The sequence below is a fragment of the Octodon degus genome, unplaced genomic scaffold (genome assembly GCF_000260255.1).
Source record: "Octodon degus isolate 3935 unplaced genomic scaffold, OctDeg1.0 scaffold00016, whole genome shotgun sequence".
NCBI classification, from domain to species: Eukaryota; Metazoa; Chordata; class Mammalia; order Rodentia; family Octodontidae; genus Octodon; species Octodon degus.
Genome location: NW_004524592.1, coordinates 15720921 through 15726599, shown reverse-complemented (window position 1 = coordinate 15726599; position 5679 = coordinate 15720921).

The window sequence follows — 5679 nt, the reverse complement described above, 5'->3', positions numbered from 1 at the left end:
TGAGTTTAGACAGTCTAGACTACACAGTGAGTCCAAGGCCAACCTGTCTCAAAAAAGAAAAGCATTCTTAGCTCATGGGCTATGTAAAACCAGGCAGCTGGTTGTGCAACCCTGATCAAACGGTTTTGGCATCACCCAAGGGCGAGAAAGATGGTTATCCTAAAGATAGCCACCCAATCTTCCTTTTCTTCTTGCTGTTTTAGGTATTGATTTCCCACACTTTGCTATATTTGAAAGATTCCATAACCAAAAGTTTAAAAGTCCATCAGAGCTAGGCATGGTGGTTCATGTGTGTAATCTCAGCACCTAGGAGGCTGAGGAGGGAAGATTGCTGAGAGTTTGAGGCCAGCCTGGGCTACCTACATAAGGGCAGCTTGAACTGCATAGTGGGACTCTGTTTCAGAAACCAAAAATTAAAAAACAATAGGAACTAAAAAGAAAAAATAAAATTCCTTCATCGAACCAGAATTCCTTCTTTTGCAACTTTAGCTCATTTTATCTTGGTCTCCCTTCATTGGAGATGGAAAATAGTTGGTTACCTATCTAATTTTAAAAATCAGGCTGGCCAAGTAGCTCAGCGAATTAAAGCACCTGCAAAAAGGTGCAGGGGCCGGGGTTCAATCCCCGGGCCTGCCATGCCAGCCCCGCCCCCGGGGCTCACTGAGACGCAATTGAGACTGGGTATGGTGGCCCGGGTCTGTAATCCCAGCTCCTGGGAGGCTGTAAACAGGTGGATCACTACAAGTCCAATCTAGTAGTGAGACCCTATACATCTGTAGACCCTTCCCTAAAAATACAATAAATAAAAAATAAATAGAATCAACAAAGACCTTTCAAGGAAGTTATCACCAAGTACCTGTGGAGGACCACATGGACGACTCTCCTTGAAAGAAAAACGGTTATCTCCATGTTGGCTGAGCCTGATCTTATTGCCATGTGTTGACATGTACAGGGCTGGCCAGGACTTATCCCTTTAAATGACTGTAAGCGATTCAAATTGGTCTAGCCAAGGGAGTTGCCAGAGCTCAGTCTTTGAAGCAAGACAACAGGTCGGTGTTGCCCCACCTCGTAGCTCCTGAAAAGCATGTGCGAGCCAAGCAAGATGGAGAACCATGCTCCACTTTGTCTGCTGGGACTAAGCCTCGAGATAAGAGGCCATAATTTATCAGATTACACAGCAGAGCTGAAGCATCGACCCCAAAACATTAGATACTGCCCCAAATTGTGTTATGTAGGTTACTCTTTCCACATACCCTTTTCTCTGCATATTACAGAGGTGCTATTCTGCCTCCTACCTAGCCCAGCTCAAGGCTCTCATAATCATTCAACCCTTGAGTTACTCTCCCCTTCAGGAATTAATAAAACCCGGGTTCAACTTTGGATGGAGGCCTTTGTTCCAGATAGCCATCATTACGGCTGGACTTAGGACCCCTTGGCTCCTCACACCTACAAATACACCTTAATAATCATTTCTATTGCCATGGGTTGCACTGGAAGTGGTAGATTAGAATGAACTTGCTTGCCCTGCAATTACAAATATAAACTTCCTGGGGGGTGATGAGGACAAGGAAGGGCTCTCTCTATAGACAGTCAAAAATTCGATCTAAAATAAGCCTAGTTGGACTGGAGAGATAGCTTGGCAGTCTAAGCACCTGCCGGCAAGTGTAAGGATCTGAGTTTGATCCCTGGTACTAGTGCTGGGGAAGCTGAAACAGGAGGATCACTACAAGTCTGACCTGTATAGCAAGACTATATACCAAATAAATAAGTAAATAAATAATGAAAAGTTATAAAATAAGCATAGTGCTCTCAAATATAAATCTGTCAGATTTCTTTTTCCTTTTCTTTTTTTTATTTTTTAAAATTTGTTTGTGTGTGTGTGTGTGTGTGTGTGTGTGTGTGTGTGTCCAGCTCAGCCCACCAGGGGGCGGGGCTGGCTGGCATGTGGTGCTGGGGGATTGAACCGTGGTCCCTGTGCTTTGCTAAGCTTGTTTTAAGTAGGTGCTTGAGACCACTGAGCCATCTCACCAGCCCTGCCTGTCTTTTTTGAGGCAGGTTCTTGCTATGCATTTCAGGCTAGCTTTGAACTCATGGTGATCCTCCTACCTCAGCCTCCTGAGTGCTGGGATTGGAAGTGTGTGCCATTATGCCCAGCTCAGATTTGTTCTAATCCTTTATTTCATACCAGTCATCTTTTTCTCAAAAGTCCTACAGAATTCCACAGAGTACAAGAAAAAGTCTAAAGGGAGAGCACACTGTGTCCCTCTGTTACTCAGGGTGACCTCAGCACTATGAATGCAGGGAGAGCCAAGGCCCATGGGAGGACAGCAGTGACTGTAAGGAGAGCGGGGTGAAGAGCTCCCGTGAGCTATGCGTGGCGGTGCATTCGGAAGGCTGATGTGGGAGGATCACTGTATGTTTGAGGCCAGCCTGGGCCACGTAAACAAGTTCAGGGCCAGCCTGAACTACTCAATGAGACCTTGTGTCAAAAGGGGGGGGGGAGGCAAAATAAAGCCCAGAGGTCAGAATTCAAGAGAATCTTGAAAGGACAGGAAACAAAGAGGTAAAACGGTGGTAAATAGTTTAGAGTAGGTTCTCTGAGCTATCAGGTACTTTAGAATCACTGCAAGCCTCCCCCTTTGTCTGTTTTGTTTTGTTTTGTTTTGTTTTGTTTTGTTTTGTTTTGTTTTGTTTTGTTTGAGACAGACTCACTATGCAGTTCAGGTTGGCCTCGAACTCACAGCAATCCTCCTGCCTCAGCCTCCCCAGTGCTGATTACAGGCGTGCACCACCATGCCTGGCAAGCCTCCTCCTTTATACACAGATAATGCATGTTTGTCACCATGGCAAGCATTGGTACTAAAGCAGCATAAAAATCTGCAGTCCTTCCACTCAGATAATTCTTATGAAAAGTTAGATGAATTTCCTGCCAGAACCTTTTCTATGAACGTAGCTATGTGAAACTATTTTATGTAAACTTATAGCCACCTGGATTTCTCTCAGCAGCCTACTCACATTTACCATGTGCCACCCCTCAAAAAAATGTTACCGTTTTGTCCCTAAGTCTGGTTTCCTGACCTCGGTTCTTCACCAGTGTCCCATGGACACCGACTTCTCTTGTCAGCTCACCTCTTCCACAAGTTGTATTTTATTTTATTTTATTTTATTTTATTTTATTTTATTTTATTTTATTTTATTTTATTTTATTTTATTTTATTTTTTGGAACCGGGGATTGAACTCAGACCATTGTGCATGCCAGGGAAGTGCTTATTCCTCTGAGCCATCTCCCCAGCCCTCCGCAAGTTGTATACTCTCACTCTGACCCATTCTTTCTAAAACCAGTCACATTTATTTCAAAAGGAAGCTTATGCTGGCATAACTAAAAATCAGATCCCTCCCCCTCATGAAAGTCCCCAGTGTTTCGCTACATACCTGCAAGTACCTATAAGATGCCATTGTCAGAGAAGTCAGTGAAACTGGTATGAGGCCTCTTTAGTTCCTCTGAGGTCAGATGTCCATACTGAGAATTGCCAACCAGAGGCTACTGAGACCTCTTGGAATAAAAGGGGTGTGGCCCAACTCCAAAGTAAACTGGCCACAGAGTGCCAAAGTTTAGTGATGTGAACAGGGCTGGGTGGAGCATGCCTGTAATCTCAGTACTCTGAGAAGTTGAGGCAGGAACATGCCAAGTTTGAGCATGGGCTGGCCAATTTAGCAACTTAGGGAGGCCCTGTCTCAAAATAAAAGGACAAAAGGGGTGAGGAGTAGCTCAGTGTGCAGGCCCTGGGATCATCCCCATTACTGCAAAATGGTGATGATGGGGGATGGGGATGTAGCTCAGCAGCACAGCACCTGCCTGGCAAGTGTGACGTCCTGAGTATGATTTCTGATACATTAAAAAAAATTTTTTTGATGATGATGAAGAAGAAATGGGCATTTCACAATCCAAGGAAGGGTTATTTGGAGATGGGCAGTTAGTCTCAATTCACACTAGCACCACTTCTCTTTACAGTCTGAGGTAACAGGAAGGAGGACATTCCAGATGACAGACACTCCCAGGCTGCTCTGCTGACCTTACTGAGTACTTTCTGTGCCCTTGACAGAGTGCTGGGAGCTTTGGTTCACGTTCTTTCTCAGTCCTTTCACACATGAAGACACGGCAATAACGGAAGTTATACAGTCTAGGAAGATGGGATGAGAAAGCCCCCAGAGAAGGTGTGGGGAAGCTTTCAGAGAAGGAGGCTGAGGCAGCAGGCAGAGGGAAGGGGAAGGCAGAGGTCTCTGTTGTTGATGGTTTATTTTATAAGATGGGAGAGGGATAAGCATGCTAACAGGAAGGAGCCCATTGAGACTAAGAGACGCTCTTCTTCACAGCATCGCCTCACTCATTGCGCAAGTCCCAGGGAACAGACAGGGACTCCAGGGCTCAGGAGACAGGTTAGACCTAGAAAGGAGAAGGAAACCCAGAAACCCCTTACAACAGACATAAAAGCAGGGGGCTATGGGTTTGGCCGAGTTGGCCACTTGTCAGGGAGTTGAGTTTGATAAGAGAGAGATCCTCTGTTGAAAGGAAGGGATTATATAAGGAGATGCAAGAGAGTGGGGAAGTCAGAGGCCACAGAAGGCAAGGCAGAGAACAAAACTGAAGACAAAGTCGCAGGAGACAGAGCTGTCGATAGGCGATAGGCGAGAGCGCAGAGAACTAGGTAAGCGGGACTAATTCACACCTCAGAGCATGCCCTGGGCCTGTGTTCCTCATGCCATCCTGGTGCTCCTGCTCCCCGCCCCCTCAAGTTCCCTCTCCTGGACCTCAGAATGACCTCCGCATTGGTCAGCCCTCTGTCAGACTCTCGTCCCCCAGCCCCTACCCCTACCCCGTGATTTGGTCTCCATTCAGGATCAGACCATCTTCTTAACCTAAACTCACCAACATCATTTGCTTCCTGATGAGTCATTGAAAAGAATATATAACTTTTGTGTATTTTCTAACAAACATGCCTAAGACTGAAGAGAATCATGAAGAAAATCAGACAGAGCCAAGTGAAGGACCGTTCTGCAAGATGAATGCACTCTTCAAATGTGTCAAGATCTTTAAAATCTTTTTTTTTTTTTTTTTCCAACTTGGAGCCTGGGGAGGCCCACTGGGAACAGGACTTCTAAAAGGCAAATATGTCTGGAAGACTGTGGTGCAGGCCATTTTTGCTGGCTATAAGCGGGGTCTCCAGAACCAGAGGGAACCCACAGCTCTTCTTAAAATTGAAGGTGTTTATGCCTGGCATGAAACAGAATTCTACTTGGGCAAGAGATGTGCTTATGTGTACAACACAGTGACTCCAGGTGGCACACCAAACAAAACCAGAGTGATCTGGGGAAAAGTAACCCGGGCCCATGGAAACAGCGGTGTGGTGCGTGCCAAGTTCCGAAGCCACCTTCTTGCTAAGACATCGGACACCGAATCCATGTGATGCTGTACCCCTCAAGAATTTAAACTAACAGAAAATAAAAATACATTTGTGGGGCTGGTGAGATGGCTCAGTGGTCTAAAGCACCTACTTAGAACAAACTAAGCTAAGCAAAGCACAGGGGCCGCGGTTCAATCCCCAGCACCACATGCCAGCCAGCCCCGCCCCCTGTTGGGCTGAACTGGCCACACACACACAAAATACATAAATAAATAA